The sequence below is a fragment of the Alligator mississippiensis genome, chromosome 1 (genome assembly GCF_030867095.1).
Source record: "Alligator mississippiensis isolate rAllMis1 chromosome 1, rAllMis1, whole genome shotgun sequence".
NCBI classification, from domain to species: domain Eukaryota; kingdom Metazoa; phylum Chordata; order Crocodylia; family Alligatoridae; genus Alligator; species Alligator mississippiensis.
The window spans coordinates 360,926,195-360,949,704 of record NC_081824.1 but is presented as its reverse complement, the minus strand read 5'-3'; the positions used below and the strand labels follow the sequence as shown (position 1 = coordinate 360,949,704).

Sequence of the window (23,510 nt, the reverse complement as noted above, 5' to 3'; positions counted from 1 at the left end):
TTTTTTGTTTTGCAAAATTCTAGTTGGTCTAATAAAAGATATCACCTCTGCCATGAGTTTTGATTTCTTATTGGCTTACTGAGGTTCACCCCTGGCAAATTTCTGGTCACCAGCACAGCTATTAATACATTTACATATATGTTCTAGCTTGCTAATATGTGACAATTTATTAAAATTTCAGGATAATGACACTGTGAAAGGGACAAAGGAAACTTAGATACAAGATCCTGGGAACTCCCGGTACTAAAATCTGATGATAGGATGAATCTCAGTAATTACATCTCAAATACATGGGATCAGGGGGCACTAGCTAAGCTTTAGTGTATCTGTGCTCTTATGTGGTCTGAACAGATCACTGGGATATGCTGAGACACAGTCATTGGGATCTACAAGTGCTTCCATAGAGCTTCCAAGAAGAAGTGGACATGGACTGGTCCTAACCAACTGTTCCTATCTAAGTACAGAAAATAGAAGTGTGGTGATAGAAGTTATAATTTAGAGAGGGTCCCTAAGAGGAGATGAAGGGAGAATGTAATTGAGAGCTAGCCCCCCAGTTACAGAACAGTTAGTTAGAGCTGGGAAAAGGGTCTGCAGAGGTTGCTTATTGCCCCACAATAAAGTTCATTGTTGTTTAGTGAGTCTCCGCTTCAATGTCTCTATTGATAAACAGGCAAATCTAAAAGGAAGGGTGGTAGGAGATGACATTGTGTGCATGAAATAGGAATGATGCAGCAAAATTATAATGCTGTTGTGGGACTCTGGAGACCTGTGTTTGCTTTTAGCATGGGATAGAGAATCCCTGGGTAGCTTTAGGTAAATCAATTACTCTATCTTAGCATCCAAGTGTCTCACTTTTCTAAACTGGTATAATAATGCTTCCAAATTGTAGCGAAATATTATGTATGACAATCACAGAAATGGCAGCCAAATAAATACCTTGACAGAGCAGTGGTGTGTATATGTACACAATATTTTTGTTTTTCCCCAGTTTTGCTGCAGCATTTTTAATGCATACTTAACTGATTATCATTATATCTTTTTTTTAGAAAAGTAACTGAAAAGAACAGGAGCAACTACAACCCCATTTTGAACTGTGGGAATCATCTTTAGGTAAGGTTTACAAAGCAACTTGTTATGCTGTTTTCTTCCAGCTCCCTTGGTGTCTTTATGTCCTCACTCCATTCCTAACACCATCTGCTACTTCTTACGTGATTCATCCCTGAAACCTAAGCTGAAATCCCTTCACATCAGCACAGCAAGCATGCACAAAAGAAACAACTTTTTTCTATAGCAGTGGAAGCACTTCAATTACAAAAGCATCACTGAAAAAGCACTTCCCAGTGACAGCCAAAAAATCTTCAATAGTCATGGTGACCTGAAAGAACTTAGTGTAAGCTCTGTTGTTTTCTAATATTAGCTCTGCTTCTTCACCGGTAGATACAACATCATTTTATTAAGGATAATCCACAAAATAATCCATATCTACAAAATGTATGGATTGTTACTTCAAAGTTACTATCCATGGAACTTCCACAAACAACTTAGGCCTAGGTCCACCCATCTTCCTGTCTGCCCTGCTCCAGGAAAAAGAAAAAAACAAACAAAACCCAAGACAGTAAAGTGCAGTCACCATCCATAATTCAAATCCTCACCTCCTTTCACCCCATCTGCCATTCCATCTTCTTTCTCCTTTTAAATACAGTTAACTTCCTATTCTACTCTATATGGAAAAGTACAGAGGTTCAAAAAGCCTGATGCAAAATTGGTTCAATCTTCTAAGCTGCATAGATTTAACTGAAAAGAAACTGAACTGACATTCAGTGTTTGGGTGGCCAAGACATGCAGAAGCCTGTACTGGCTTCAGCCAGGTGCCTGGGAGCACTCATGTGCACCATCTCTCATGGCCACACTGCCTAAGGCTGCTGAACCCAGTGCATCAGCAATCCAGGCCTGATTGGCTGCTGGACACATGCCCCCATCTGCTGTGCAGGAGAGAGCCCTGCTGAGCCCAGAGAATGTGCCGGGATGCTGGGGTTGTCCGGTTTACCTTAAACCAGCAAGGGGTCTGGGACAGACATTGCTTAAAGCAGTTTGAGCCAAATCAGTTAAGTCTGATACTACATTCAATCAGGTTTATCTCAAACTGCTTTCAGCCATTCTCAGACTGGTTTATGTGCACTGAACAGGTTATGTTTTCTGTTACAGGTTTAAACCAGTTTCTGATCATTTAAACTGGTTTATGTGTAATGTCTGTCCCTAGTCAGGAAGAGGAGAACCAGCAGGCTATCTCTCCCCAGCCCCCACTAGACCCTACAGCTGGGGTCTGTCAAGTGTTGGGGGGAAAGGCCCCACTGAGGGGGGGGGGGTTGCCCCCGTCTGCAGCCCAGATCTGGGATGGGACAGCTTCAGTTCCAGCCCTTCCCCAACCAGATGGTATAGGAGGGGGTGGGGCTGGGGCGATCCTAGTCTGGCTCAGGATTGTAGTGGGGGAAAAGCCCTTTGGTGGGGGTTTCCCCCCTGCCAGGCAGAAGCCAGAAGGGGGAGCCAGTGCCAGGCAGGGTGCCTCAGCTGATCCCAGACTGGCTCACTGTGCTGCAGGGGGGAAGGGCAAAAATCCCCCATCATCAGGACTTTCCCTCCACTTGTGGTCTACAGATGGGGGGGGGGGCTGGGGACCCATTCCCCTGCCCTCTGGTCCCACCAGGCTGACAGGCACAGGCAGGAAGTGGGCTAGGAAGCAGAGGCTTTAGTTCCTCAGCTCTGTGACGGTTAGGGGCAGGAACAGCCCAGCTCTGCTGGGGAAGATAGCACAGCCAAGGGCTGTAAAGCATTCTGGGATGCTGGGTGGACTAAGAGTTAACTTGAGCTGGAAGGGTATCTAGGACAGAAGTTCCATAAACCAGTTTAACCTAAATCAGTTAAGTCTGATACTACTTCCAACCTGGTTTATCTTAAACTGGGTTTGGCAATTTTGGAAGTGGTGCACTGGAAGTATATGCACTGAATTTTGGAAGTATATGCACTGAACTTCTATTCTGTTATAGGTTTAAACCAGTTTCCAATCACTTAAACTGGCTTATTTGTAACTTCTGTCCCTAGCCTATAAGCCCAACTGTGCCCAGCGATATTAGAGAAATGAACACAGTATAAATATTGCAACCCCCTGCTACAACCAGACAAGGGACCAATTTCTTACAAATAACAGTTTTGAACAGCAGCAGGCACAGCAATGGGGTATGCCATGGTGGTGGCTTTGAGACTGTTTTCCATTGTATTAGTAGTAGGGCTAGAGTGTTTTTGCAGCTGTGATGGTCCAGGAAATATGCGAGAAGCTTTAGGTTTTTGGGTGATATCTTATATTGGACCACCTTTAATTTAGTTAGAATAGATGTTAGACAACTTGGGCACAGGGTCCCCTTCTTTACATGTCAGAGAAGCAGGTACATCCTAAGTCAAATATCAGATATAATATTACTTCGTGTTTAACTTCATATAGAAATAACAAAAGTAATGTGAACAAGGCTTGGTTGCCTAGAGGCTGTGGGCTAGATTTGGCCCATGAAGTGTGTTGGACCCAGCCCATGTAGGCACAGGAGATCAATAGCACAGAGCTCGCTCTTGTGCATCTATCTTCTCAACCCTGTACTGTGCCAGTGATCCCCTCTGCAGCCCTCCCTGCATTCTCTCCACTGCCTGCACCCCAGGAAAAGAACTGAATGAATCTGTCCCTATTGGTATTAGAGATGGGAGTCAGAGGCACATATGGCAGAGGTGGCAGCAGGTGGTTTGGGTGCTATGGAGACCCTCAGCAGCAATGGGGATAAAAAGCCTGTGGCAGTGGCCAGGTCACAAGTAGCTCTAAAAGGTTGTTGATCCCTGATTTAAAGGAATGGAGGACTTCTTTAAGTTAGAAGCCAAGAAATGTGATCAGAAGTAGCTTCAGACCAAGAGGAGTGCAACTGATTAAATAACCTAATTGTGGAGAAGAGCAGGACCATACAAAAGGAAACAGTATTTAGTTCTTGCATAAAGAGGATAATAGTGACATAACTGAAATTATAACGAGCCTTGGAATCATTGTCCATGTTTGGTTCATGCTGTTGAGTGTCCAGTAACATCTAGACCCCAACTTCTGAAAGTGCTTTATAGTTTTCCTTTGAGTACAGGTGCTATGAGGTCAGAAATGGAGTGAAAAGTGTTTTCTTACAGGTGATTGGGTATTTCTGTCCTTTACCACAGTCATATTCAAGGGATATGTGCAAAACATTTTACCATGAGTCATTGCAACTTGTATTAAAATTGTTTCTTTAAAAAATTGTTTAAAAACAGTTGAACAAAACATTACATTGTGCTTCCTTGTCAGCCTGTTGCTTTTATGGGAGGTGCAGTTTAGATTCTTTCAATTGTTTGGCCTCCCAAGGAGATCACCTCATGCCATAATTTCTAGCTAACTTAGGTGAGATGACTCTAGGTGGATGATGGGGGCCAGATGCAGAAGACAAACTGGGCGCATCTACGTGTCTTGCTATGGTGATGTTGTTACTGTGCCATGATTTAGTACGTCATTTTGGAGTAACAGCCTGCACTGCACCGTACGCGTGTATGGTTATTTTTAGCAGCTAATTTGCCATAGTGACGCGCTATATCAGGGGAGTGCATTGCTATGGCAAAGTAGCTGCTAGTCACATGTAGATGCCTGCAGATGCTATGCCACTGTAGTGCATTGTTACGGCAACATAGCATCACATTTAGATGCACTCACTGGGACATAAAGGGCATGTCTATATGTGATGCTGTGTCTCTGTAGTGATTCACTAGGGTTACATAGTATCCATGGCTGTCCACATGTGACCAGCAGCTACTTTGCTGCAGTGGTGCACTCCCCTGCTGTAGCATGCCACTATGGCAAAGTAACTGCTAAAAGTAACTGTGCACAAAAGCACGGTGTAATAGTGTCGCCATAGGGCAACATGTAGATGTGCCCAAAGTTCCCCAAAACACAAATCCTATGAGGTTATGTTACTAGGGGAATAATACAGTTTCACACTGAACTGATTTGCAAAAATAAATATGTCAAGTCTGGAGCCTGTCAGTGTTTTGTTTTGATTTTAAAATGTCAAAATACTGTTTCAACACTTCTGTAACTGCTAAAATATATTGATGTTTAACTTTTTGCCCTAATTTGGGAGGAAGACAAATAGTGTTCTGAATTTTGCTTAGCCTAGTACATTATGGTCCTAGAGAACTGGCATACTTCCTTATCCCTGGGCATGCCACAGTACTGCAGATTCAGTTTCTGATTTGCATGTGCTGCCACATCTATCCTGTGCCACCTGGACACTTGTAGATGCAGGTAATTAAGTTGTGGGGTTTTTTTTTAATTTATTTTCTTTCAGTTTACCAGGTATTTCCGTGTCTTCACTCCTAGCACCATCTGCTCTTCCTTACACTGTGTTGATTGAATGATGGTCTAGAACAAGGAATAGTTGTCCAGGATTACACTCAGAAGATATCTATTGGTGTGTCTGTTTCTCAAATGTTGGTTTTCTATGTCTCTGAGGCACAACATATGTCAAGACAGACTTTTTATATACTGAAATATCTGAAAATAAAATATCTGAATATTTGAAAATAACATTAACAACAACAACAATAATAACAACAGCAGCGGGGATAATATTATCATTAATAATATTAATAACTGTTAAGAATAAGAATAAAGCATTACCCTGAAAAATAACAATAAATCTTGGGTTCTTTCTGTTTCCTTTTTGGGTTTTTGACCCTTTTAAGTCTCATTATTTTCCACCTTTTCCCCATAGTTATAAGTTTTATTTCTTTAATGAAAACTAAGGGGTCTGCCTTCGGTCTGACACCATTTAATATCTTTATTAATGACTTGGAGGAAAGACCTTTCATCACCAAAAAGTTATAGACCAATTTCCTTTCTCAGCCTCACTTACAAACTACAAATGTCTTATCCTGCAACCAGGTATCCAGGTTGTAGCCATATTGGTCTAGAGGAAAAAGGAATCAAAACTCATGGCAGAGATGATATCTTTTATTAGATCAACTATATATTTGCCAAAAATGTCTTTATTTGCAAGCTTTCAGGCACAGGCACCCTTCCTCAGGCATAGGAGACTGCAAAGAGTGTAAGAGTTCTTCTAGGTAGAAATGAAAATTCATATTTCACAGGAGAGCTGCAGGTGTTGTAAAGGCTCCTGTTCAGAACAGTTCATTTTGTGCAGATTAGGCTAAGAGAAAAATTAGAAAAGTCTTTTTATCTCAAAATTCTCTGGTGTAGCAACCCCCCCAGTTTTTTCTTTTTTTTCTTTTTTTGTATTTATTTTAAAATGCATTCCCTCCCCTTCCACAACCATTTCTGACCTTTTTTCTTCCTCTCTGTTTCCTATAGATAAGCATAAGTGAGCTCAGACTTAGGATAAGCTTTAAACATTTTAATTTTGGTAGCACGTTTTTGGTTTTGGATATCCACCATTTTATATTGTATTATTATAAGGTTTGTATTAATTTTTACTGTTGTATATTGTATTATTATCATTTTTGTATTGATTTTTATTGCTTCATATGGATATTGTATGGTTTAGGCCTGTGTTTGTAAGTGAACCAAAGTCATGTCAAGTTTCCATTTTATATGTCAAGCCTTCATCTTCTGTCCTCTACCTGGGCATCCCATGTTGCAACTGTATGAGTCATATACCCCTCCCATGTAAATTGGTTCCCAGATGAATGAGAATGATTGGGAATGATTGAAATACAATGGTAGCAGGCCTCTACTGAATGGCCTGTAATAACTGGGCCATCACCTCACATTGATTCATCCAGGAACCACAGACCTCACCCAGGAACAGAGACAAGACCAGCATTTGAAAGACAAAAGGCCCTGCAAAACCAGCAACTCTCACCATTACAGACACCTGAAACTGCACATCCCTGCATGGAGCACACATGCTCAGTATGCCAGGGGCTGACCTTTGCCTGGGCATGCCTCCTGTCACTAGGGTCACACAAGGTCTGTCCCTATAAAAAGGGGCAGTGAAGACAGACCCAGAGGGACACCCTCTCCATCGGGACCAGCACCATGCCACACCACCTAACCTATCCACCCAGAGGCCCTGCCAGTGACCCCACTCTGGACAACACCTACTGGACAAGGACCCCTTTCCAGCCTGGGTAGGTAGATATTAACTGCACACCTCCTCCTACAATTTGGACTCTCTCTCTCTCTCTCTCTCTCTTTCCCCTTCTGGACTTCAGTGGACTTCAGCCCCTGCACCAAGCCTCTCTAAACCCTGCTGCCATTGTGTGTGTGTGTATGTGTGTGTGGGTGTAAGGGAACCAATTTGACATTGTGTCACCATCTCCCCTGTTCAATAAAACCACTGTCACTTGCAACCCCGAGTTGGGTCATGTTTTACTGAATCCTAGTCCCTTCCCTATCTTAAATTCCAGCCTCATTATCTCTGTCTCTCTCTCTCAGCTCCAGTCCCCACCCTCTCGGCTAGTTTCCCGATCTCCTTCCAATTCCATCTCCCCTTTTCGGCCACCTCTCAGCCTCTCCTGCTCCTACTGCCTTTTCCCTGTGACTTTCTCCTGTCTTTCTCTGCTTTCCTCCTGTCCTTCCGCCTGCTGCTTTTACTGTGATTTTCTGCTGTCCATCTCTCTGTTTTCAGGCTTTCCCCATACCTTCTGTAATCCTCCCCCCCCCCGACCTGCAGCTTCCCAGCTCCTCTTAGCTGTCCTGCAATTTTCTCCAGCTCCCAGCACCTACTGCTGCTCCCTGCAACTTCTCTAGCTGCCCCAGAGCCATCCTCTGGCTCCCCACACCCAGAGCCCCTCTTTAACACCCACACTTTCCCTTAGTCCCATTTTCTCCTTTCCCCACCTACCTTTAAGCTCCCCCGTAGCTCTGGCTCCAGACCCAGCCTCTGTGCCCGCATCGCTTCCCTGTTCTGTGTGCTTTCGGTGATGTCTTTTAATCCATTAAGATCAATTAACCTAAAGTTACCCCTGAACCTCAGTTCTTCAGCCCAGGCCCCTGTAGTCTACCAGTACTAATCCCGGTCCTGGTAACTTTAACTCCCTACACTTCTACTTTCTTACCTTAACCTTTCTCCAGGTATCCCAAGTACACCAAGCACATACATACATACATACATACACATCACAACACCCAACTTAGGAACTCACCTGTGTGTATGCGTAGGTGGGTGGTATGTGTGTGAATTAGTGAATACACATATATAGATATCATTGTGTGTGTAGTATATGAATTAGTAATGCACGTATGTGTATTGGATGTGCAGGTGATGGCAATTGGTAACTGATTCTGTCTAAATTTGGTGTGTGTAGTGTGTATGGGCTTAAACTGGTGATAGGTGTGCATGAACCTAGACTTATTATTTTGGATGTGTATGTGCCTGAGCTGGTAGTGTGTGTGTATATGCACCTAATTGATTTGTGTGTATTTGGATATGTGCAATTGTACACTACCCCTCCTGTCTAACAGCGCAATATTGAGATCCTGAGCATTGGCCTCACCCCTGCCAGGGCAACAGCAGGATGTAGAATCATATTTCCTTCTGGTTACGATGTTTCATTTTTCACAGAAGAGTGGAAAGTTGGAATGCTCTTCTGGGCAGGAATTTCTTTTGTGGAGAGGTATCTCAGAGCAGAGACTATAGTCCAGGCTTACTTTTGCAGTTGTCTCTGCTGAAGTCAGTTGCATTTTTTTTGCCCCAAGGCTGCAAGACACACGCCCTACATTCAGTGCCATAGCAAGGTTGGGGTGACTGCCCTGGGGGCCAAAGTGAAGGGGCGCCAACAGGTGCTGCCCAGCCAGGGTGGAGCACAGGATGGAGCCATGATTGGCTTGTTTGGGGGGGCATGGGGACATGGGAAGGGCAGCTCTCACTGCTGTGTGTGCTCCTGGGCAAGCATGGGGGGGGGCGCGTGCCCCCTGGATTTGTGTGTGGGGTGAGGGTGGGTTGCTGATGTGGGCTTTGCCCCGGGTTCCTAACTTCATTGCTATGGCATTACCTAGATTAATATTCTCCATTAAGAAAGTTTACTTGCAGGTGCCAAAAAGCCCCTCCCCTTTATGAATATTTTTGAATGCAAGTTTAAGTAAAGATTTTGGCCTACTTGGATTTGTTATGAACTGAGAATTACATAATCTCAATTATTGCATTTAAATAATAATATTTTCTTCTGGGGAAATGTTTTAACAAAGTATCTTTCATGATTTCCCAAATCATTGTTGGTTGAATGATTTTTAGTGGGTTAAATTTTGGAATGACCTCCTGCCTTCCCTAAGGAATTTAGACCTTATAAAATAAGGCAAACTCGTTCTGCTTTTTATTTCCTATATCTGACTTTTAATATCTTAATATGAAATCAGTACTGTAATTAGATAATTTGAAAATTTTATAGAATTTTCCATCTTGAATTAACTCTCACTGATCACAGTGACAGTTCTAAGCCAGTACATGAAATAGAGAGAGAATGGTGTAAACTGTATGGAGTCAGCCTATAACAGCAATTTTCATTGTTCTTGTAATAGGTACTCTGAAATAATTACACATTGCCTAGGGAGAAGTCATCAGCATGGTGTAACAAATAATAAAGTGCATTATCATGCTAAGTGCATGAATTAAGTTAGAATCTCAAGTACAGAATTTCAGTAATTCTTCTTGAAAACTCAATCTGCATTAGTAATTTCACCCAAATGAGGGCACGAATTGGATCTCTCATTCCAAAATAATGACATTGTCTTTAATAAGAAAGTAGAAGATTGGCGAGAGAGTTGGTAGATTTTGATTGGTTTGGTGTTAATAAAGATAGATACAGGACTTTATGTATTTAAAATGAACATTTTTGCTCTCTTAAGCAATACATGTTATGCACTCTATATGGAGCATCTGACTGATAGATTGCTAGAGAGACAGAAAGTGTTAGTTAGTATTAGCTCAGCATCATGACTCCAAACTGTCCCTACCAGTCTAAATGAGATAATAATCCTGGCCCTCAGACTACTACAGATAAGTTAATAGGACCCATTTTGCCTTTTAGATATATTAAACAGTTTTCTCTAAAGTCAGTGAATGAAGTTCTGCTTTTAAACATGGTTGCACAACTCAGTTTATTTCAATGTGGCTCCTTGGGTGTGCATGGCAGAATTTAGCCTTCAGGTTTACTTGTTTCAGTGACTTCCTTGCTATTTGCAGAGCAGGCAGAGCAACATGTCGATTAGGTCTCCAGTCATTACAGTGGAAAACTATCATAATTCTTTTAATCAATTAAGAAGCAAAAATACGCCTGAAATGTAATTTGATTTTATTTTTCAATACTTTTTTTTACAGTAAAATATCTCCTGGTTTCTTTAATTATCTTTAGAAGAGGCATTAAATAAAGCTACCAATTTACAATATTGAACAAAGTATGGATTTGTGGGTTTATGAAATGTTTGTCTCCCTCTATATCTTATCAACATTCTGACTGTCCCTTTGGGTTACATTATAATGTGTTTGAAACTTCCTATTGATTTTAAATAAAAAATGGTAATTGACTAGAATTTTGGAACAGAACATGCCTAGGAAAAGTGATGATTAAAGTTTTAAACATCTAATAGCACATCAAACTTTAACATTACTTAACTTTCCATTGATTTCTTCTGGTGCAAGTTTGACATGTCACTTCATTCACCCTCAATTACTAGCTGAAGCTGTATGGTTTCATCATGTCTACCCACTGGACTGAATTGGTGAGAGTCTCAGATGCTTGAGAAGAATTTTGTTTTTGCTGGCAGTATTGGACTGTGTAATACACTGGCTTCGTATATATGGGTGCTGACAGACATGACAGTGCAGTGAACTTAGGCTTAGGAAGGATGTTCATATTCAATATGGAGAGAGTACACGTGTTCTTCTAGAGATCAGGTGCTCAGTTGCAGGTAGCAAGGTGTGCCTGTCTGGCTTCGAATGCCCACTTGTGTGCTGCCTTGGTCCAGGCAGTAGAGGGTGTACGCTCTCTAGCATCATGGGTTCCCCGAGGTGGGCTTCAGTTGTTTCTCTGGCCTTCCCCGAACTCACCTTCCATGTCTTCGAATGTTATATCAGTGTGGGGTTTGGCCCTGAAGTTCTCCTCAGGAATGACCACGCTGCTTGTGGGATGTTCGTGGGGTTCCACCTCCCCTACACCCCAGTCTTATGCCCAACCTCTGGTGAGGCGCCAGATCTTGCCATGGCAGTCTCTCCAAGGCAGATATTCCTCATGCCCAATTGTATCCTCCTCTATCCTCAGGGAAGGATAATTAGCTGGCCCGGGCTCTAGGCCTGTGGTCCCCTTGAGCCGGTCAGCTCTCCTCTTGGGGTCTGAGGATACCCCTGGGAGTGGTCAAGTGGGGACACCTTTGCTTCCCCAAGCTTGGCTTCCACCTCTCCCTTGAGCTAGTTGTCCAGGTTGCGCCGCTGCTTGGTGCTTCCCTAGATGTGAGGGGCTCTTGGTACTCCTCCAGCTGCCCGTCACTTGGGCATTTCAAATTCGTGCCGGTCCCACCTACTATCAGCACGGCAAGCTGCTGCCTCCTCACTGGCTCTCTCCTCCCTATTGCCAGCAGCCATTTTATTCCTGCTGGCTGGTGTGTCCTTGTGACCCACCAGACCCACAGGCCTTAATTGCATAAACGTGAGGTTTTTAAACTGCGCGTGCTATTCCTTTGGATCCTCCAGCGCTGCTCCTCCTGCAGGTAAGTAACTGTTTTGTATTTTTTTCTTTATTCCACTGTTTCTCCCCGCATCAAGTCCCATGAGTGGGGCTTCCTGACCCCTTCTCTTGCTGTTCCTGGGACACAACCTCCCCCTTAAGCTGTCTTGAGGCATTCTATTTTGTTGCATTGGGTTTCTACCTGTGTCAATGGTTGCTTCTTTAGTTTGTCATTGTCCGACCTCATATTTGTAGTCATCTCCACAACTGGATAGGAAATCTGCCATTGTGTTATTTTTTCCTGGACGGTGTAAAATATGAAATTTAAAGGGTTGGAGCACTAGGGCCCACCTTGTGATATGGGTGTTATCCATTTTAGTTGAGCTTAGCCACTTCAAGGGGGCGTGATCTGTTACTAATGTGAATTCTCTTCCCATCAGGTAATACCTGAAGTGTTCTACAGCCCAGCGGATCGCTAGACATTCCCACTGTATGATGGTGTAACATGTTTTTGTGGGCAGTAGCTTTCTACTGGCCTAGGTGACTGGCATCTCAGTGCCAGTGTCTTCCTGGGTTAACATGGCCCCCACTGCTGTTTTGGAGGCGTCGGTCTGTAATATAAAAGGTTTATGGAAGTCAGGGGCGTGTATCATTACTTCTTCACATAGGGCCTTTTTTAATAGCTTGAAATTTCACCTCATTTCATCCGTCCACCTTATCCCTCCTTCTTGTGGTCCCTTCAGTGCTTCTGAGAGGGGTGCCGCCAATTCAGCTAATCGGGGAACGAATCACCTATAATAATTAATTAAACCAAGAAAGGATTGAAGTTGCTTTGTGGTTCGTGGCACCTGAAATTTTTGGATGGTTTCCACTTTACCATTTAGAGGTCATATTGTGCCCTGTCCAACCAGAAATCCTAGGTATTTAGTCTGTTTCTGTTCTAAGGTGCATTTCTTCGGGTTTGCTGTCAGACCCGTCTTCCTTAGTTCTGTGAGTACTGTCCATAAGGCCTTTTTTGGAATGAGCCCACATTTGGGTGAACACCACTATATCGTCAATGTAAGCCGTGGTATATTCAGTGTGTGGGGCCAATATCTGATCCATCAAATGTTGGAAGGTTGCAGCTTCCCCGTGGAGCCCAAACAGCATACGAACAAATTCATATAGCCCCCATGGAGTCCTGAAAGTGGTTTCATGTTGGTCCTTGTGTGCCACTGGGATCTGCTACTATCCCTTGGCTAGATCTAAAGTTGAGATATATTGGGCATTACCAATACGTTGCATCAGCTCCATGACATGAGGCATGGGGAACACGTCGAAAATTAGCATGGTGTTTAACCGCTGGTAATCGATGCACAGTCATAAGGAGCTATCAGGTTTTGGCACTGGAACCAGGGTGCCAGGTCATGGGCTGCAGGACAGGCATATGATGCCCTGCTCGATCATTTTGCTGATTTCATTTCATATCTTGCTGGAAAGATGATGAGGCACCAGTCGCCATGTCTGGTGGGGTGCCAGATCTTGCCACAGCACTCTTGAACTGGACGGCTCTCCTCTTGGGGTCTGAGGATGCCCCTGGGAGTGGTCAAGTGGGGACACCTTTGCTTCCCCAAGGTTGGCTTCTGCCTCTCCCTTGAGCTTATCATCCTGGTTGTGCTGCTGCTCGGTGCTTCCCTTGATGCATCTCCTCGGCAGCACTAGGGGGAAATCCTTCCCAGCACTCCACCCCTCCTGGGGCTTGATCTTAGTGCCCCCAATGTGAGGGGCTCTCAGTGCTCCTCCAGTTGCTTGTTACTCGGGCAATTCTAATTCGCGCTGGTCTCGCCTACTACTGGCACAGAGAGCCTCACTGGCTCTCTCCTCCCTATTGCTGGAAGCCGTTTTTATTCCTGCCGCCGTTACATCCTTGTAACGTCACCCGCTGGCCTGAATTGCATAAATGCGTGGCTTGTAAACTGCGTGGACTTTTCCTTTGGATAATCCAGCGTTGCTCCTCCTGCAGGTTTTGTATTTTTTTCTTTATTCCACCATGTCTCCCCGTGTCGAGTCCCATGAGCGGGGCTTCCCGGCCCTTCCTCTCAGTATCCCTGGGACACAAGGAGTCTCTCCAAAGGACCTGTTTTTATTCTGAGTTTTTCACCTGACTTAACCTGATGGTGGTGGTACTCACAGCAGCAGTAGTGAAAATACAGAACTGAGTGCAGTGAACCCTGATCAATTCAGCAGTGGTAGCTCATTCAGCTAATTGAACAGTATTCTGACAGGTAGTAGCTGAGCAAAGCTGAATGTTCAGTGAGAAATGACCAGACCTTCAGTGGTAAGGCTGGGTGAGAGAGCTGTATGTTAGAGGAGCATCTTGTGGTGCAGACTTCTCCAGGTTTGGAACAGATGTGTGGAGGAAAGCTGTACCCTGTTATTCCCACCATAACTATTGTGTTTAACTGGATCTTGTCAGGGGAATTTTTGGTGGGTGATGAATATTGTGAGACTGAGTTCTGGACTTCAATAAAGCACCTAATTAATACTTGACTATATACCTGCTAGACTGAGTTTTGTTCTGTTGTAGGCAAAAAATGCATTTATGTTTTTCAGACTTGTCATGTGCCTAGGACTCTTGGGCATCTGCAAATGGGGAAGCATCATTGAGAAAAGCAAACAGAATAGTTAGATTTTAATTTCCCAAAGCCAAACAGAGGAGCATGACTGGCTGAGAGAGGATGAACTTAGAGTTTTGTTTATTCTGGAGAAGAACTCATAGCAGACTTAATCTGGCCCTTGTTATTATAACTGGCACCTGGAAGAAGGGTTACATATTTAATCTTCAAAGCAAGAGGAGGTCTATTCTATCAGCACAAGTACATCCCTGTGGCTGTTGGAATTTCTTGCTCTGTGGCGGGACACAGAAAGCAAGCCATGAATGTGCAGATTCCTCAGTCCTATCCTGCCCTGTGTCTTAAGCTTTAGGTGGCTGGGAGCTCCTAAAAAAAAGAATGTTTTGGTGCATGTACGGTGATGATCTCAGGCTCAAAAAAGCATAGGCAGAAAAATTGCCATTTCCACTGTCCGTAGGGCCTTGTGTGACTAAGTACAGATAGAATATGGTGCCTTCATGCATTTTCTGTCAGATGTGTCATCTGGACAGCTCTTCACTGAGTTAAATTCAGATGACAACTTTGCAGCCAACTTATTTTGCACAAACAGGGTGCATCTACATGGGTGTTTTTCTGCGGAGTAGACTAATTAGTTCCATAGTAAAGCATCACAGTCTACGCGTGTGGTGCTGGCATTAAAGCTCAGTAAATGAATTAACTCTGCTATAGGATAGTACTGTCAGGAATAGTACTATTTTACAGTGGAGTAATTAAATGCAACTAAATGCATGTGTAGCCAGTGACCGCAGGAGTAAATTGTGTCTGGTCAGCCCAGGCAGCAGAGGCCAAAGTCCTGTCTGCCTCCTAACCACACAGCTCCACAGTTTTGGCACTCTTATGCCCTAGCCAGCCCTTCCACAGCCCGACGTCACCAGCTGGAGCCCAGGGCTGTTCCCTCAAGCCTGCTGCCAATCTGTGGCTGCTCCACCCTGGCTCAAAGTGTTGCTCTCCCAAGTGCATGGGTAGATGCTGTACCCATGAGCAGTGTACTCTGGTGCAAACTGCTCTGGAGTTTATGGTGCTGCCTTAATTTTACATTTAGATGCACCCACAGCAGCTTAAATTCGGCAGAAACTGGTAGTCACCAAAATTGTTGGTATTCTGGACTACCACATGACCAGATATATGGAAACCTTTGTTTATAATGCAATTTGAGACCTTTGGAGTCAGCATGGTTTAAAACTTCATCATATTATTAAGCTGTGCTTTGATGGGACCACAGACACTTTCTCAGTCCGGTTGCTTTTCCCATCTAAAGAAGGTAAAATGAAAAATGGATTATCAGCTGAAATAGGAAGCTGTTCATATGTTTAGCAAACTGACTAACCTCCACATCACATAGTTTTGTATTATTGCAGCACATCTAGCAGTAATATTTAGAAGTTAATATTTTAAAAGCCTGGTCAAATGTAAATTCATGCAGTATTTAAGTCCAACACAGACATATCCCTCAGCCTTTCTACTCCCTAAGATTGACTCTGACTGTTGTAGACAACTGCCACCTTTTCTTGTAAATTACACCAATGTCTCTATGTTTAAATATTATTAATTTTCATTTTTATTTTGATTGGAGATATTGAGGCAATTTAGAAGGATGCTGAATTCTTTGATTTGGGGGTCTCACAGGTCTTGGATCCTTAATAAATGATAACAAGGGGTTATCATCTCCTTTTGAGGGATGAGGCTTATGCACAAGGATTGCAATAGTGCTATAAAATGGACTCAGGTGAACTAATTAGTTGTTTCAAAAACCGTTTTTTTTATATAAATGTTCCCTTATACCTTCCTAAATAAACTCAACATAATCTTTTCCCCTCCATGTCTTTTTCAGAAGGTGTTAACCCTGGATAAAGATAATGATGGGGTTAATGCTTTAGTTTCATTAGGAATGTCAAAGTACTTTGGAGATTTTTGCACCTCTGTAAGTATCAGCTGCTTGCCAGTTGCTCATACAACTCTCCACTGAGTTCTCAGAGGTCACTTTGATATTTATGTTCCTGGACCCAGCTGCTGCTGAGTGTCTGCTGCTGTTCCCAAGTTGTCCTGTGCCTCTCTTCTTGCAAGCCTTATCCCTGAGGCCTCTGCATACAATGTGCGCTGGCTCTGAGTTAAGATTTGTACCACAGAAATGCAGAGACTTGACGACCACCCGAGATTCATGTCTCTTTGGAATAGTGCCAAGCCCCCTTTGACCTTGAACAAAGTCTATTTAATTATATCTATGCATTTCAGCTGACGAAATTTTTTCTGTGCATCATATAAATGATGGGAGAATGGCATGCGCAATACCCAATTTATTGTATGGTTTCACCTTGCTATTGTTCTCTTGTTGTTGAGTCACAAGTAAGTAAGATAAAGGCAATTACTGAAAGCCCTGTGTGTTGCCGCACAGCATTTAGATTTGCTATAATGAGCCTTCATTATGATTTGGTAGAAACTTGTTTTGCTCGAATGGTTTATCAGTAGTTTGGTGACTGTTAATTGTTTTTTTTTTTTTATTTCAAGACTGTTTTGTTTGGATTCCAAGAGGGAGGTATTTCTTTGTTTATCTAATACTTTAATTAAGCTACTCTACAGCATTATTCAAGCATATCGTTGTTGGTATTAAATAATAGAAACAAATTGCCAGCTGCAGGACAAAAGTTAGAAACGTGCTTTGGAGGAAATTGTGCAATGACAATGAAGCAAATGTGACATACTGGGTGCATTTACCTGTATGCCTACTGTACTGTCCTGGTGCCACATGGGTTATTTTTGACCCTACTGTGCAGTAGCTCATTGCTACTGCGCAGTAGCAGCGACATTACAGTTCGTGATTGCTGATGCTATGTCACTGTAGCTCGTCACGACAGTGATGTAGCATCTTGTGTAGGTGTGGCTTGTGTGCAGTGTAGGTTCATTGTGAATATATATAGCACCACAATTACACTGGAAAGAAGATGAAGACAGTGAGGTCTGGAAGAATAAGCACTTCCTTTAGTAAACAAGAATGTCATAGTTGCAAAGGTAGCTGTACTTCTGTTCCTTTGTGGCCATTTTCAGCCTGAGGTGGTCTCAGGCTTTGTGTCCTTAGCTCTTCTCAGTGGATTCCTGGAGACCAGGTCCTGACCATCTTCAATTGATTTTGTCACCTGTGAATCTCCACTTTGACCAGAGTGGTATATGGAATGATCACATACTTATCAAAGTATTGTTTAATCTTAATAGTAGAAATGAAACATAGCATGAGAAAGAGATTTCAGAAAATAAACAAATGACACTCACATCTTTCTTATCTGAAGCCTTATCTATTCTATGGTGATGACTCCAAAAGGCCTCGTTTCTTCACCAGTCCATCTGATCATTTTTCCATCAACTTGTCTTGATACTTAAGAGTCAGTTTTTATCTAGTTACAGGTCTTTTTTCTTTCAGTTCCCAGGCTTTTTCACCATGATAGTCAACCAGTTTGACCTGAGTGGGAGGTTCAGTGAGTCTCACTGGAATCATACATCACATTGTTCTGTAACAGCCCTCCAGTGTTTGCTAGGGAGTGTCTTATCTTGAGCCATTGCTTCATAATTTGTTTCCCAACAAGTCTGTCGATTAACCCAGTTGTGTCATACAGTAAACATCTTAATAACTGTGTCATCATACCTGATTTATAACTTACTACAGAGTAGCTGCACGTTCATCTCAAGGAAATCCCAAATTCTTATTCTAGCCCTACTGCTGACTGTCTGTCTCTTTCAGTCAGATTTGCAAAGGTTTGTGGATCAGTGCTACAAGAGTTTTTCCAAAAGCACCTAAGCAGTTTGGCATGTAACTTCCATCAACTTCGGCTGGAGTAAGGTGACTCATGCCTTTTGAAAACCCCACAGGCATCAAGCTGTATATTTAGGTCATGTACATACAAATTACTTACCATGAGGTTAAGGGAGGGACATGAGTAACAGTCTGCATGCACTCCCCCTGCAGGAGATAAAGCTAAACTGCAGAAGTTTAGCTCTTTCACTGAGTGCCGTACACTTACATTCCTTTCAGCTCTTCACCTCACGGAGTCTCATGCCTGGCTCATGTCCGCCTAGGGCTTTGAATATATTTGGTGCTATACAAATAAAAAAAATCTAAAATTATCTTAATTTGCAACTCCATATTTATATGACTTCTGCCTCATTTTCTTACTCACATAAAGATCTTACAACATCTTTAATGACAGAAAGGTTTGGAATTGGACAGCCAATGTACCTGTGTGTAATTCTGTATGGCAAAGGTGAGGTTGATATTGTTGCATATTAGTATGTCTTGATTTAAGAAGAATGTTTACTTGTACTGAATTTTTTACAGACTAGCATTTGTCTAAAATAAACAAGATTTCTTTAAAAAAATGGACCCAAATCACTAGACTATATAATCTTCAAGCATATGGCATTCTGGAGGAGAGGGATATATTGGGTGATTGTAAGATGACCATAAACTGCTAATTTCATGTGTGTATGTAAAAGCTACTGCAATCCTACAATGTATTAGGCAGAGTAACCTTAATAGAGACTGGGATTTAAGCCCAATTTAGGGTATTCTATACAGTTGTGGTAACCACGCTCAAAAAAAGATTAATTTAAACTGGAACAGGTACAGCTAGAGGTTCCCTAGACTCCTAACCATCCTACTAATTTATCTCTGTGCCTGTGCTAAAACTTGCAGCAGTTTCAAAACAGGTAAACTGCATCAAGGTTTTAGCACAGGTAGTCCATAAACACATTTTAAAGCAGAAGTTCTGCACTTATTTAGTATATAGTACAAACTATGCATGACATTCATCCAAACTCAAAAGGCTTATGATTTACTATATGGTTTATTGGGCTGGGACTGAGCAGAGACAATAACATTTCAAGCCATGGTGACCCCAAAGCTCAGCACTGCTCAATATGTTTGTCATGAGCCCTGGGATCCTCCAAACAATTATATGCAGATGAGGTGTAGGGAAACCTGGTCTGGCTCCATCTCATGAAGGACAGAGCCACACTAATCTTATGTGACAGACTATAAGAGGGTGGCAACAGAAGGATTCTGGTAAGCTGTTTACCCATTTAGTAATGTTTGCCAGACATTTAAGGCTGGTTAAAAAACAGGACTCATTGGAAATGGAAAAGAAAGGTTCAGCTCAGCTGTGGGAGTAGAAGGAAGTCAGAATATTGTCTAGTGGCTCACTATGACTTGTAAAAGAATCAGTACTGAGTGGAGTGAGCAAAATGAGCACTACCAGGTGGATTATTCTAATCTACCCTTGTGGTAGGTTTTTATCAATATGTTTGCATCGGGGGAGGGTGGGGGCAGGGAGGAGAAATGGGCACAAATTGGGAATAAAGATTGTTGTAATTGAATTGAAAAAAAATGTTTGCATCGGGGGCTGAGTTAATCTTCTTTGTAAATGCATTGGTTTTAAGGTGACAGTGAGGGGTGCACAGGCATGCAGGAATGCAGGTGCATGGGCAGTATTTGTAATGGGATAAAGAATGGTGTAACTGTAAAAGTGTGTTTTGGAGTGTCAAGTGAACCATATTTGTCACAAGACAGGTTGTTATAGATATAGTTACACACACACACACACACACACACACACACACACACACACACAGTTTTTTTTTTTTGCAAAAAAAAATCATTATGTTTGCCCCATATGGGCCATGTGTTTTATGGTCATTCTCAGTGTTGGTTTCATTGAATCAACTTCATAGTTGGTTTCCATTACTGAGCACATGCTGCTTTTGGTAGCAGTTTAATGATAGACAATGCACTTAATGAGGTTTCCTTGAATGCGAATGTAAGATAAAGTTTTTTCCCCATGCTGATTGGGGGACAAACCCTTGTCTTTATGTTTGAGAAAGTACAGTATTTCTTAATAAATGCAGTCATGGGGTGAATAGAGAGGAAGAAGAACTCTTTAAAGAACAAAGGGTTACAAACTGGTTAAGAATAAATTTAGATTGGAAATTAGATGGAGATTTGAACTATCAGAAGAATTACATTTTTGAATGGTTGTACAAATATAGTGGAGACAAGTAGCCTGGATTATTTCCAGATGAAACTCAATCAGTTTTTCCTGCCTTCTACTGAAGCATTGGACATTGGCTACAGCTAGAAGTTAAGTTTGGCTGGGGTACACTAGTGTCCTACCAGTACTCAGAATTCTCCTAAAAACAGATAAAAAATGTTGGTATCAAATTGGCTATGATCATGGAGGTTTTTATGCCTTCCTCCACAGTGTAGGCATAGTCTTCTTCTTGCGATCATCTGAACGCACACTAACAAAATCCTTGCCACTGCACTGATAAGATATTGGTGATGCCACTGTCTTCCCTATTTTTCATCTTTGGCAAATTTAGGATTGCTTTTTATCCATAATATAGAGCTTAGTAACTATGGGCATTTTTACACATGCAAGCACCGCAGTGCAAAGCACCCAGCTCCGTGATGCTTGCAGTTGTATAAGTGCCAAAATGCTGGGAGACCCAGGAGTGCATCAGAGTCAAGAGCTCCATGTGCTCCTATGGCTGGGAACCCTGGCAGATCACGGGAGCCCACCAGCCATAGGGGCACTGGGCACCCAGCTTGCCAGTGCAGGGGGAGCCCAGGATTGGAACCTTGGGCCTCCCTGTACTGGCCAAATGGTGCTATTGGGATCTGATCCTCGATCCTACAGTTGTGCCTCCTGCCATCTATATGCAGCATGGCAGGAGGCACATTTGTTAATCATGGTTAAAATTACATTGAGCCTTTAACTGAACATCTGCCAGGGGCTTGAGAATCACATTTTAAATGACAATGGTAAAGACTGATACCTGGGCATCTAAATAGCTCTGTTTTATAGGAGTAAAGGAGTTTAAACCTTTCTTTACTATCATACTTGTGAATCTAGCCTCTTTCTTACCCTGCTATGAAAAAGGGTATTTGAAACAAGTGTTAGCTGTTCTAACTGAGCCAGGATGTTGAATAAGGATGTTCTCCCCAAAAAACCCAGGCACACTTTTCAACCTACCACTTTGTCTGACTCTCTGAAACGTAAGCAAATTTAAATGTGGAAGAAGGAATTGTGTTGTTTTGAAAAAAGTTGTTGGTTTCAGTTTAGTTCTTGGGGTGGAAGTTATCTTCATGATATAATCATTGACATTGGCCACATCTCCATGAGACACTGACTGTGCAGTCATTGCTGCACAGTCATTTAGTACCTGTATAAACCAGAGTTGCTGCACAATCACATCTAGAAATAACTTTTTGTGGTGCTCCTGCCAGGGGGGGCAGTCAAGGGGAAGAGCCCTGGCAGAAGCAGATTTATTGTGCAGATCAATGAAAGCTGCACAGGTGGTGTTGCCAGCAGGGATTCGGTTTCTTCAACCATGGGATGTTGTTTCAAGAAGGATTGCCAGGAAGCAACAGGATCCACCTGATGAAGAGAGGGAAGAATATCTTTGCAAATGGGCTCATTAACTTAGTAAGGAGGGCTTTAAACCAGGTATGCCAGAGGAAGGAGAAGAATGCCCTTAGGTAACTGGGAAGCAGGGGACCTGGAGGAAGAAGAAGCAGGAGGGAGCAGCAGGGGAGTCCTTACAGTTCCTGAGAAATCAGGGCAATTGACTAGTCACCTCAGGTGTCTGTACACAAATGCATGGAGCCTGGGAAACAAGCAGGGAGAATTGGAAGTCCTCACACAGTCAAGGCACTATGACGTGATTAGAATAACAGAGACTTGATGGGATAGTTTGCATGAATTATTCACTGTCATGGATGAGTATAAACTGTTCATGAATGACAGGCAGGGGAGAAGAGGAGGACTTGTGCTGTATGTAAAAGAGCTGTATGATAGCTCAGAGTTCTAGTTTGAAACTGGAGATGGGCTTGTTGAAAGTGTCAGGGTTAAGGTTAGAAGGGAGAGCAACCAGCATGATGTTGTAGTGGGGGTATGCTATAGGCCACCAGACCAGGAGGATGAGGTAGATGAGGCTTTCTTCAGAAAACTAACAGAAGTTTCCAGATTATAGGCCCTTGTTCTCATAGGAGACTTCACTCAACCTGGCATCTGCTGGGAGGGCAATACTACAGTGCACAGGCAATCCAGGAAGTTTTTGGAGAGCTTTGGAGACAACTTCCTGGTGCTACTGTTGGAGACACCAACTTGGGGCCATGCTCTTCTTGACCTACTGCTCATAAAAAGGGAAGAATTGGTGGGGGATGTAGAAGTGGATGGCAAGTGGGGCAGCAGTGACCATGAGATGATTGAATTCAGGATCCTGACAAAAGGAAGAATGGAGAGTAGCAGGGTACGGACTCTAGTCTTCAGAGATGCAGACTTTGACACCATCAGGGAACTGATGGGCAGGATCCTCTGGGAGGCCAGTCTGAGGGGGAAAGGAGTCCAGAAGAGCTGGCTGTATTTTAAAGAAACCTGGCTGTGGGTGCAGAAACAAACCATCCCAATATGCAGGTAGAATAGCAAATATCACAAGAGAACAACTTGACTTAGTAGAGAACTCTTTGGTGAGCTTAAAAACAAAAAGGAAGTTTACTAGAAGTGGAAGGTTGGACAAACAACTTGGGAGAAGTATAAGAATATTGGTTGGGCATGTAGGGATGAAATCAGGAAGGCCAAAGTGCAATTGGAATTGCAGCTGGCAAGGGATGTGAAAGGTAACTAGAAGAGTTTCTACAAGTATGTCAGTAGCAAGAGAAAGATCAGAGAAAGTGTGGGTCCCTTACTGAATGGGGAGGCAACCTTGTGACAGATAAGGAAGAAAAGGCTAAAGTACTCAACGACTTTTATACTTTAGTCTTCACAGGCAAGGTCAGCTCCTAGACTACTGCACCTGGCAGCACAGTTTGGGGAGGAGGTGATCAGCCAACAGTGGTGACAGAACAGGTTAGGGACTATTTAGAAAAGCTGGACATATATAAGTCCATGAGAGCAGATGGGATGCACCTGAGGGTGGTGAGGGAGTTGGCTGATGTGATTGCAGAGCTGTTGGCCATCATCTTTGAAAACTCATGGCAATCAGGAGAGGTCCCGGATGATTTGGCAAGGGCAAATATAGTACCCATATTTAAGAAAGGGAAAAAGGAGGATCCAGGGAACTACAGACCAGTCAGCTTCATCTCAGTCC

General features: G+C 42.8%; 1 long non-coding RNA gene across 1 annotated transcript in view; it reads left to right on the top strand.

The window, feature by feature from the left end:
• LOC132250193 (uncharacterized) overlaps positions 1 to 7,413 on the top strand; it is a 46,130-nt gene extending 38,717 nt beyond the window's left edge. The window contains exons 2-3 of the long non-coding RNA XR_009461827.1: positions 1,047 to 1,110; positions 5,397 to 7,413. This is a non-coding gene — a long non-coding RNA (uncharacterized LOC132250193). The remainder of the gene's footprint in view (positions 1 to 1,046; positions 1,111 to 5,396) is intronic.
• Positions 7,414 to 23,510: the final 16,097 nt, after the last annotated feature.